At 40.7% G+C, this 12,483-nt stretch overlaps 1 protein-coding gene across 3 annotated transcripts in view; it reads right to left on the bottom strand.

Annotated features, from left to right (window-relative positions):
* The window catches only part of SORBS1 (sorbin and SH3 domain containing 1), a 179,322-nt gene that overhangs the window by 118,780 nt on the left and 48,059 nt on the right, over positions 1 to 12,483 (bottom strand). The window contains exon 1 of one of the 3 annotated variants that reach the window (XM_069796385.1): positions 2,778 to 2,952. The exons of the other annotated variants lie outside the window; for them this stretch is intronic. The gene's annotated coding sequence lies outside the window, so the exon portion shown is untranslated. Of the gene's footprint in view, positions 1 to 2,777; positions 2,953 to 12,483 lie in introns of those variants that run through there. 3 annotated transcript variants of the gene reach the window in all.

The following is a 12,483-nucleotide window of genomic DNA, read 5'->3' as shown; positions in this document are numbered from 1 at the left end:
ACATTACTGCAGCTTGCCTAGTAGGGGACATCAACACATAAATCTCTGATTCCCTCCATTCAGATATTAGCAGAACTTACCACCAAAAGAGAAATATCTCATTTCTGTGGATTAATGCGAGTAAAGTGAAATAAAACAGACATGCTCTATGTGACAGATGTGACTCTTCCCTAATAAAGCTTTCAGCAGATCTTTAATTCAGCATATGCCTTCTATATGGATAAATACAGTTGATGCAGTTACCTGAAATAACCTGTTTTCATATTTCAGTATTTTTATTACAGCATTATCCAAAGGTCCAGTCAAATCCTACACCTAATGTGCTAGGTGTGTATAAGACTATAGTCCTTATCAGACTAGTTCACAGCTAATACAGACAAATGAAGCATTATTACACTCACAGGTGGGGAAACTTAATGCAGACAGATCAAATAACATGCTAGAGATCACAGAATGTGTGCCACAGAGTTAGGTATTAACCTTATTCCTCCTAGTGAGCCCCAGTTCACTGCCAAAGCTCGTTTTCATCTGCCACAGGGCAGGCTGGACAAGGCTGCTGTGCCCACTTACGCCTGCATCTAGTTATTTCTCTCTCTCTCGTTGGCCATGGACTATAGGTGTGCAAACCATCATACGATGGTTGCATAGAGAGGGTATTTTGCCTAAGGGGAGACCATTCAGTCACCTCAGAGGAGTCTCACAAGGGACATCTCTCCTGTAGAACAGGCAGGAAGCTCTCTACAAGGTGCTTTAAAAGCTATTAACCATGCTCTGGGTTGTGGCTCTTCCCCTAAATGACTGCCTCTGTTGAACTGTTTGCCTCAGGAAGTTGTGGAATAACAAACTTTGTCATTTAAACTTCAAGGAAATCATCTGGAAAGCTTAACAGGAAACTATGGTGTTCAGTACTGTTCAGCCCCCTAAACTCAGACCATTAACAGCCATCTCCACTCACTGATGGGAGAACTGGAAAGGCACTCGTGGATGCTTGAGAAGGCCCTGCAGAGTGGGACTCCACTTGGGAGCAGCAGCAGGTAGCCCTTTACTTGCAACAATGTATATAATACAGCTCCAGTCTTTCAGAACAACCATAAGTTACTAAGCAAGAAGATTAATAATATGTAAAGCAAATATTAAAGTCTATCCTGAGAAAGAGACAGGGTTACCATCTTCAGCTATCACCCAAATCCAACCAAATCAAAAAGTGCTTTTTAAGTGATCCTAGACTTACTGTAACCTCTATCTGCTTAATTTAACAGCTGGTTTTCCCAACCAGAACAGACAGGCTCATAGCCTGGAGCTGTATCAGAATGAAACGCAGATTAGCTGCAGTTTTAATTTCTCAGACTAAAGCCTACAGAATAACTCTGGTACCGAAGAGCAGTTGCTGGGCTGCTCTACACAACACAGTCTACCTGAGGCCACAAGAATGCCTGTACCCTGTTTTGGGGTAGCACGAGCTATTTGCTGCCATGCAAATCTCAGGTGAGGTGAATATTGCAAGGACAGATGCAGGTGATTACTTGAGTAGAATAAAATTGGAAAATGAGAGTGAAGATCCTGCCCAGATATCAACCACAATGCTTGTCTTAAAGTCCAAGCATCTGCATGCTCACAGAGACCGCAACTTTTAAAATTAAAGGAATTTATGCCAGCATAACCGAGGAAGACCTAACCTTAGGTCTCATTTTACATGTTTTAACTGTGCTACTAATTATTGAGTCAAATCATCAAGTTTGAGTCTCACCATAAATGGTTGCAGCTGCAGCAGAGAAATCTAGAACCAAACCCAAACTTTAAGTTTCTAAAGCTTAATGTCAGCCTTGATTTTCTGTTAAATTAAGACAATAATTTCAGTCCCAAATTAATTAAGTTAATAAAAAGGCTTGAAGTTGAGCCTATCTCCAAGCTTCCCAGTTTTACTAAAAAAATTTCTCAACTTGAATTTGCAGTTAAGACGCATAGCATCTCTTTTACTTTTGTTTCAGGATGTTCATTTGGGGAAATTTAACAGGCAAGAAATGCCTATCTGAGAATGGAATCAATCAAGAATGCAGCTGCAACAGAAGGAATTTCAGCAGGCCACAAAAGAGAAAGAGAGGAAAAAAAGAAAACCCTGCTACAAGAATAGTCCAGCAAAATGCAACTGTAGTGAGTTTGGGCTGCTTCCCAGTATTCCAGAGGGAATTCTGCTATTTGCTGAGTTTAGTGAATGCGCTGAAGGAAAACCAGAAAAAAAAAAAATTGCCACTGCTTTCACCATTTTCTCAGTTCTGCTTCATATGAGAAAGCATAAAAAAGACAGAGAAATTATTGTATTACTGTGAAAGCGGACAGAAACTTGCAAAGCAGATGTTCTCAGCACACACAAGAGGGACTGATTAGGCATTGAATAAAACTATACAACCAGGATAAAAAAAAAAGTCACTCAGCAAGCAGAGATGAATCAAGAAATAGGGGGCTCAAAAAGCAGCTTGGAAACAACATCTGTAGTGATAAGTAAATCTCAGATTGTTATACAGTAAAAGGGAACCAATATTTTCCACTACTCATCATACACAACACCATTTGAGCTACTTTCCTCCAAGAATCTCAGTATACAACTTTAGGGAATTTATAAGTCATTCAGAAGAGATATAAACAGTTAACAGGAAATGTAAAATGAAGTAATGCAAACAGAATCTACCTCCAAAACCAACAGATACTCCACAAGTTATTTATAGCGGAAAACATAGAAGAGATTGGAAAGGTCTTAAATCTTCTGAGGTTTTAAATACTTCTTGCAGCCAAAATCACATCAGTTGAATATCCAGGAAAATTTTAAAAAGCTTGCATTAAGGAGCTTAACTAGCTGAGAACATGATGTAGCCTTTCCTTTGGACCGTCCAGCCATAGGCATTTACTCATTCAACAGAAGCACAGAGCTTGATACTGTAGCACAGCCTTTTACATAGGGATGCCTAGGAGTGCGGGGGAGGGAGGGGAAAGCCCTTCCCCAAAGGTTCAGCCCACTCATTAAAATACGGAGTGGAAACAGCTGCTATAGAAAGGAAGACGATGCCCAGGCAGTTTTTGATTAAGTTTCTTAGATGTAAAAAGGTTTCATTCTGGAATCTCAGTAAGAAAAACAATTTTTCCTCTGAATTTCATTCTTCCTCTGCATTGCTCCTAAAGAAACTAGCTCTAACTCAGCTCAGAAATAAGTATAGCATAGTGGATAGTCGGCTCTCCATTTTCAAAATCATTACATCTCACTAGGGGAAAACAGATCCCTAAAAGATCTTCCCTGTAAGGACTAGTACAAGTATTTGTGTGCTTTATAACACTTACATAAGACATAATGTAATACTCAATTCATCTCGAATGACTGGCCACCAAGAAGTCCCAAGCAAACAAAAAATACTATCTCATGAATAGCAACATTTAGAATTGATAGCATGCCTCTTACAGATTATCACCTCGAAGTTAAAACTAGATAAGGAATAGAGGAGGGTAGTAAGAACAATGCAAGCTCCTCAACTGTTTCTTGACATGGAGACACTGAAAAAATGAGGATTCTTCAGTCTGAGAAAGTGTGGGCAGAAAGGAGATGAAGGCGTGCTATTAAATTGTGAAAGGCACCAATATCACTAATCTGGGAACATGGCTCATTCCTGCTGGTAACACAAGAACTAAGAGGCACTGAAAGAAATCTTCAGGCAGAAGTTTTAAAACAAACAAAAGGAAGTACTTTTATACATTATATGTAATTGGATTGCAGAGCTCATTGCCCCAGGATCTTGTGGAGGTCCACTGTGTGAGCAAGCTCAAAAAATGAAATTCAAAAAAATGAAAGAACAATCCTAAACTAAAACTCTTAGCTTGGGAAGTTACTAAACACAAGTTACTAGAAGGTGCAGATATCTCAGGTGAAGTAGCAATTTGTATTTGCCCTCTACATTAACCCTTCCCCTAGACCTGTGACTCTGACCACTACCAAAGCAGCAGACTGCATTAGAAGGATCTTTGAGCCACAACTGCGCCCTTTCTTATACTCCCATTTACATAATTTTCACAACAGTCCTTAATGAGAAATTGTCTGTATTATTAGGTCCATTTCAGAGATGGGGAATTAACTATGTACATTAAGGCCCAAAGCAGCACAGCTCTTTGGAAATTTTGACTAGTAACCACAATTTGACAGTTAAGTACTACTCTTAAAAGTCATCCTGAAGTGACTTTGTACTTTCCAAGGGCAGCATTTGAGGTGGCCTGCCTTTCAAATCCCTGCACTTGTGACTCTTCCCTGCTCACTCAAGTATAAATACTTTCATGAACAAAGTTATTCACCAGCAGTTTTTCCATAATGATTTCAGCAGCTATTACTCTTATTTTCTGCTCTCTCTCCCTTTGCCTACACTTACAAAAACTAATGCATTCTGATAGTGAAATCCTATTGCAGCAAAGCTATTTTAAATGCATATGTGCTTTTATATTTTGTCAAATAATATTTTTCAGTTTTTCAATGTCAGGCAAGCAGACAATCACTGGGTAATGGCTGTTCTTATAGCAGCAACCAGCAAATACTTTGTGCAATCAAGGTTGTGGTTTGTTTTGTTTTGTTTTTTAATAAGAGGCATACTTTAAAAATACCCTTGTAGTGGCCAAGCATTCACTGTGTGGTAAAAGGCGTAACTGCCCACTGGCCCTGCTGGTTCAACAGCTGGTCTTAATTAATATTGAGAAACAAGATACTTTTATGCAAAATAAGCAAGTTGACTTGAGATCCTTTTCAGATCAGGCCTGAGAAAAGCAGCCACAAACTCTGCTTCCCTTCTCTGCTCCTAATTTTAAACATGGGCTTCATAGCTGTTTGTCTGTCTTTGTGTGTTTAATGTTTCCTGGAGGCCTGCAAAGGCATGCAAAATATTTTAGTTCAGGGCCTTTATATGATAGTAATAGGAAATAGATGTCTCCCTTAAAGAGATGGGTTAGTACAGAAAAAGAGATTATCTGAATGACAGCAAAGCCTTAAGTGTTTATTTCAAAGGGAAAGAAAGGACAGATAAATATTTACTGCTTTCCATCCACATCATAGAATACAGATGCTGCCTATTATTGGTTACTTCTTGTCCAAGTAATCCAGGTTAAGGTCTGGTACTGTTCTCTTTGTCAGGATTTTTCTTCATATTAAAAAGAAAGTTCTGATGCCATCTTTGCCAGATAGTTCCTTTAAGCTGCAGAAGAGCCTCACAAAGAGAAAGCTGGTTTCTAAATCCTGGGCTGGTCAAGCCTTTATGCTTGTACAAGATGTGTGGTCACTAGGAACTAGCAAACTGCAGACTTTTTTGGTCTACCTGAGAAAACGCAGGTTTCCTGTGCGAGACTTCACACCTGCATTGAAATAGCCTTTTGGAAAAATTCTGAGTGTTTCAGTGCTAACAGGTTGCAAAATGGTGAAAACACAAATGTAAACAAGGCTTTGCTTCTTACTCCTATTCCCTCTCTCAGTTCACCCAACGTGAAGAGTACGTGACATCCCCTCCCCAGCAGAGCAGGGGATGATAGAACAAGAACAGATGTTCTCTTTCCTCCTGCACAGGCCCTGATCAATAATCTTCAGGTCCTGATGTTTGATCCATTCATGGCAGCAAACTGTGATCCCAAGTCTCCTTCACCACTGTTTCTGACAGATCCATCTTTCTCTCTTTCACTTTACCATGTACCTACTGCTAGAGAACCAGCAAAATTAAAAATAACTTTGGGACAATTCACCTTTCCTAGATGCAGTCTTACTTTCCCTTCTTCAAGGCTTGACTAAAACTGATGAGCTCTCTTCCTCACCCCTTCTTTCCCTCTTTTAATTAAAAGTTGCATTGTAAATCAAGAGGAATCAAGAGGGCCTCAGAGGAAATCTCATTATCTTCATTTGGTTGCAACTACACCTCTTACATCAGAAGACATTAAGGAAATTACAGATGGAGTAACTCACACAGGTGCAATGCAGTAGAATGCTGGTTATCGAAACAACAGCCAAGGTGCAATCAGATACTCTGTTCAGTAGATGAATGAGAGACCAATACACTGATGGGACATGTTCTGGGATGCTTCTGTGTCCACAGGCACTCCTCTTTGTACAGCAACTCCATCAAAATCTCCTAAAATAAGCAGATTTGTGACAATTCCATGCTGGATAGGAAGTCCCTTAGGTGTTACAAAGGGAGATGGTGATTCAATAAATGATGTTTTCCTCTGAACAAGTGCCTTAGCACAAAGCCTTCAAACACAAGTGTTTTTACAGATCAGGAAAGTTACTATCATGCCTGAAGGTGCAACTGGATAGCTTTCAGCATGCCCAGTTGATGAGAGTTACACCTGCATTATGCGCTGAAACAGTGTAACAATTTATTGCAGCAACTGCAACCCAACAAGATTTTCTGTGCAGTTCCTCAGAGTTTTCATCTTGTCTCATTTTAAAAAAATCTTTTTTTTTTAATGTAATAAATCAGGTTTGGGGTATCAATGAGTTTCTCCCAATTCCGTTTCCTCCTTACCCACTTTTTCATTGGATGGACCAAAGAGATGAAAAAGAAAGGAGAACAAAGGTATTTAGGTTAGGGAAGGAGAAACAGAAAGGATAGGAGAACAATTTTTCAAGGAAAGGAAGGGATTTCAAAGCTGAAAAGTGAAAAGCTTTTTGTCCCATTCTGAAAACATAATGCAGTTAATCCTGCCATTAAAACTTAAGATCTTCTTTTGCCACATTTTGTTTTACAGTTTTCATCAGCAATTGTTTCTTTCTGGAAACATTCATAATTATTTCAAATTCAATATTGAGAGGGAGAGGGGAGTTGCAATATAAATGGACTGGATGGCTAAATGTACCAAAACAATGACCCTTCAGCTTTTGGTTCTGGAATGGCAGGCACTGTATTACTAGTGATGCTATTATCTTTGGAAAATTCACAGTGATTTTATTAATACCCAGATTATTAACTTTGGCTTTAGACCATTGTTTCTATGACATAATCAGGGGATTCATGGGATCTTTCCAAAATTCTGCCACATTTGACTTTTTCAGGCCATTTCTACAGTCTACCTTGAAAAACTGCCTTTGTGTTTTCACAGAGACAAAGATCATTGAAAAGCTGCCAGTGGACAACATCTATCCTAACTGGTCTCTCATCACAAAACCCTGAAAGGTAATAAAGGGCTACTGCTAGCATCTGCAAGCGAATCAGTGGGCCTCAGAAATCAGACATAACCCTAGATTTTAAGTGCAGTACTTTTCAATAAGCTCTCAATTCCCACTTTTAGCCTAACACGTACTAATAAATACCTCAGCAACGCTATCTTTTAAAAAAATAAGCACTTTCTCAAGAGACCAGCAAGTTGCCCATGCACAGCATTTTTCATGACCATGGAAGATAAGGGTCATTTTGACAGGTCACGACAAATTGCCATGCTTACACTGAAGTCCCATAGGATACTTTAATATCCACCCTGAGCACTGAAGGCTTAAATTTCTCAGGATCCATTAAAAAAATGCACACGCTTTATGGAACCAAACTGAGATTGACCTAACTTGGAAATCTGACAGGCTGAAGCAACATGATCAAGCATCAGAGATGCTTAGCAGAATCTCAACAGTCTCAATCTGTTCTTTGGATTGTGAAGCCTCTCCCTTGCAGCTACTTTCTCCACCCACCCTGAAAACACTCTGCTTTGGGAGTGGCTTTTCTCACTGGGGACGCGAAACTTACTTTTAATGTGGTTCATGGAAAGTTTTGTTGGTTTTCTTTCTCCAGCCCACCCAGTCTGGAAAAAAACCAAAACCCAGTATAATAACTCCGTCCATCTGTAGACAGTTCTTTTCAACTTGCAAGGAAGCAATCCCACAATTGCAATTTCTTGTGGCTCATTATGGGAATGGTGGTTTAGCACAACCACAGAAAGAGCTGTACTGTAATGGTTTGAGCATAGTTATTGTAGAGCACTTTGAGACCCTTTCATCCCAAAAAAAGTTTTATGAAAACAGGGATTAGATCAATTCTAGGGCAATTGTGGTCTCTAAGCATAGAAAGGACTTCCCATAAATTCAAAGGGTAATAGAGACAGTTGGATACATAGGATGAATTTTATTCCAGCTTGTCTTTAATGATATACCATGGGATACAGAAACTGAGCTGTGGAGTATAAACAGTACAACCCCAAGGAATAAAAAATGAATTTATTTCTGACCCAACGTCTGCTATCAGTAACATGAATCCTGTTATTGCTTTCAATGGGCTTTGGATTAGTCTCCTGTGAGCAACATGAAAAGGATATGAAGTCAGACAACCAGAGAAACAAGGACAGTGTAATTTCAGCAATGTAGGGGAAAAAAATTTACTTTCCAGAAAAAAAGGCCTGGGAGATGCCACAGTTGATCAGATTGCTGATTTACATAATCCAAAAGCCTTTATCAGTACCAGAAGCCTCAGGGTCACAAACAAGAAACCAATCAGCAATTCTGGGAAAGCTGCAGCTGGGCATCCCTCCTGTCTGAGAAGACACAAAGCAGCTTCCCCAGGTCAGTGAGGCACCATTTTGTCTTTGCTGGGTAAGTTTTTAGCCGGATTTGTTCTCAGTCTACCTGATCATGTCCCATCAACACTAGAGCTAACACAAGGTAAGGGTGAAGTGGGGGTAGGGGTAGAGAGGGCGTATTCTTTCAGCGACAGCCAGGACTTGGATCAATTTACACCAGTCATGAAACCACAGCTCAATAGAAGAACTTAAAGTTCTTTTACAGTTTAGTGCAACGAAGTAAAAGCTAAAAGAACAAACCAGGTTCAGGTAAACCAGGTATTTGGGAACAAGTATGATTGTATTGCCAGAGCAATGCACCTGGCACTTCTGAAGACCTACAACCAAACGACTAAATTTACTCTTAAGTGCTCTGCTTGAGGTCACCTAAAGAACCTGTGGCATAGGAAAAAGCAGAGTCTGGAAGCCCTAACATAGCACCTTCCCTCTTTGGCTGGCTTAATGTTCTCCAGACAGCTCATTTCCCTCCTGATTATAGGGTGGTATCTCCCCCTTCATGAAGGGCACACCATTTCTGATAAATTATTCTGCATGTTGACCACCTATGCTGCTTTCAGCACAAGTCCAAAGCACTCTGTTCCTTTCCCTGAGCTGGGTCCAGGTTAAAGGTAGTATACTCACCCAGAGACACTCCAAATTTTCACTTTCAGTCTAGAGAGGTGTCTCAGCCACAGAGTTGCAAGTCTGGGTCCTCGCTGTGTCTCTTGGATTTGGCTGAAGCCTTATCACTAGCTGTGCCTCCTCTTCCCTCCTGTTTCTCAGTGCAGTCCTGGTGGTCCCCTGCATGCAGCACAGCTGCTTCTCCCTCCCTCTTGCTGAAGCTTATTTCTAAAAGCAGATGTTTCCCATGTGTTTCACTCTTTTTCTTCCCCACCCCCCCTTGTTCCAATGCAAGTAACAATTTATCTCCTTGATCTTTCAGATCCAATCCTAAAATAGTGCAAGCATCCCTTAATCAACCTGCCCAGCTTGGTTCTGGCGCAGGCAAAAAACAGCAGTCTCTGGGTTTTCCCCTATGATAATACATAGGGAGGAGAAAAAAAGAAGGTTTAACCTTGGCACAGCCTTTGGTTCCCATTTCACCTTCAGACTATCAGCTTTGGCACTTCTTAGTTTTCTTCCAGGGATGAACTTTTATTTCTTGGAAATATTTTGTTAAGCAGGATTAATATCTGCATAATTCGCCACTTTCACTTCTGCCTCATCCCCCTGTTTTCTAGCTGCCACTGAAGTCTTATTTACAGATATAAATCTTAAGTTTATAGATACTTCACAGGTCCCCTCCCCCTTCTCTGTGACATTTCTCTCTACAGCTGTCTTTCCTTGGCACCAGTGCCTGCAGTGGCAGTAGGCTTTTATACAAATTACCTTTGCTCTGCTTCATGTTTCCAAAATTGGTTTCAATATCAGGCCAATTCAAGCCAGTTTCACAAGCTTATGTTATCTGTAGATCAAACCTAAAAGGAACACATTCCAGCTGGACTCGTACTGTAACCCCAGTTTTAGGGTACTACAACTTCTGCTCGCTCATATGTAGAGATAAGGTTTGTGGGGAGAGGGACAGGTGCAGCGCTTCCATCCCCTCCTGTGCAATATTATGTTTCTTTTAGCAGGCCTACTCTCTTTAGGCCAAGCCCTGAACACTGTCATCAGTCTACAAAAGGAGCACATAACCACACTCCGCAGGCTGGTCGGCCAGCCCTACCCCAAGGAGCGGGTAAGCATCAGACTATGAAGTGCTAGCAGCAGCCAATAGATCAGATCAGCAGAAGAACCCAAGCACCCAGAAACCTGAAACTAGAAACTGAAGTCATGCAGATTTTGTCCAAATCAGGGTCAAAGCCCTCTGGATGGAGGCTTACACAGAGACAGTCCACAAAGTACTTGTCAACAGGGATTTCATTCTTTAAAATCCTGATTCTGGTCTCAGTCCTGAGCAGGGAGTACCCAGTAGCTGTGCTGTTTCTCTGTGTCCTGCAGCCGTGGTACTTGTCACACTGCAGAACTGCTCACAAATGGACTTAAGCTGGCAGAGTCGGCAGGCAGGACAGACAGTGTCACTGGCCCCCTCACTTCACTGGCAACTGTGTCAGAGAACAAAAGCTAGTGACAGGATGTCCTTTTTCTGACAGCATTACTCCTGAATTTGCTGTCTCTGTGCAAGTAGCTCTCCAGCGTGTGATTTCTCACATTCCGTGAGTGCCCCGATAAAAATTGCTGCATTCAGCCAAATGTTTGGTAATGTCTCTGATATCTGTACATTAAAAGTGACTGTGGGGATGAGGGAAAGCAAAGAGAAGTGTAATGGTCTGAGAACATTAAGTGCAGTGCTGGGCAAAGAAAAATTTGGCTTTCCAAATGCCACATGCAGATTTGTTGCAAGGACAAAATGGGCACATAGGCATTAAAAAGCCCTAGGCAAAGAACTTCATTTCATTTCCAGCCTTACCCAGAGTCTCTCTCCAGGACTTGAGCTGAGTCACTTCATCTTCTGGTGTTTCATAAACAGGCAAAAGTTTACATTAATGCTACATATATCAAGGTTGTATACTCAGAGTCATTCACTATACTTGCACTATGCCCAGATCTCAGATGAAACCTCAAGGCACCACAAAACAAAATTGGCAGAAACCTGCATAATTTTGTAGCACTGCCATGAAATTATTTTTATGAACTACTAGGAACTTGCACTCATTAGTTTTAATAGGCGAAAAGCTTCCCAGCAGTATGGGCAAGATCGAATGTACTTCAGTGATGAATCTGGCTGTGTCAAAATTGCTGTGGAGCCCTGCTGCTCCCAACGCTGCCAACAGACAGAAAGAAGCAAAAGTAGCAACTGATGCCACTTCTTTCACAACACCAACTATCTCACTGTTTCATGTACTCTTTCTCTTCAACAGTTTTGGTTTTCCAGACCAGAGAGGACCTCACTTTTTTTTTTTTTTTTTTTTTTTTTAGGGCTATCTAGTACCCTAGACAGCTTTGCTCAGAGTCAGTCCCAGATAATAATATCACTAGTTCTCTCTTCCTATACAGTCCACGAGACTTACAGATTTACTGAGATTCCATTTGGCTGGAAGGTCATTATGCAGTGTTTCCTGTAGTCTCCTGTAGTTCCCATATAGGACACATTCCAGGCAACAGATAAAAACATCTGTACCACCGTTTGTTTTTAAATTCCTTGACACTGCTGTAAAAAAAAAGGAATGGGAAATCTGCGAGAAGCCTCAAGAATTCAGTATTAACCTAGAGAAAAGAAATTTAGTTCTGGAAGCACCAAATCAATAAAAGAAGCTTCCCAGGTGGAGCACAGAGCGGGGAAGCACAGAGCTCTGAAGCCCAATAGGTAATGAAGGAACATTGCATTTTGATCAGGGCAGACCAAAGAAACCATACTTACTGCTTTTCAAGACAGAGAGTTCCGCAGACTTTACTCCATTCTGCTGGTATGCAGAGAATGTTAGTAGAAAGACACCCAAAGTGTCTCATCCTCAAAATCTGCAAGACGCTTTCAATCAGATCTGGATACTGAAGCCATCTCTGCTTGAATGTTAAAAAGTGGCAAGAGGGAATTTTCCTATCCATTCCTGGCCATTTCATATTCAAGCTTATCTCATAGCTAACAATTTCTTTTCCATTCTTTACTACCTCCTAAACTTGTTATATTGCTTCAATTCATATTTTCACTCTTTTTACACCTTCTGATTTGTTAGTTTCTAGACCTGCAAATCCCCTTCTCCAGTCACCATCTTCTCAGAAATCACTTTTCCTTCAAACATTTCTCACCCTTCCTCCTACAAGCAGCTGTGCTGTATGTCATCATCTAGGCATGATTTAGACTGGAGGCTCTATAGAGCAAAGAACAGGTCTTACTTATGTTTGTGAATCCTTGTCTAACTTTATGCTGCTGTATAA

The sequence above is a fragment of the Haliaeetus albicilla genome, chromosome 11, assembly GCF_947461875.1.
Source record: "Haliaeetus albicilla chromosome 11, bHalAlb1.1, whole genome shotgun sequence".
NCBI classification, from domain to species: domain Eukaryota; kingdom Metazoa; phylum Chordata; class Aves; order Accipitriformes; family Accipitridae; genus Haliaeetus; species Haliaeetus albicilla.
The sequence above is the reverse complement of the archived record's forward strand: the minus strand, read 5'-3'. Positions and strand labels throughout refer to the sequence as shown.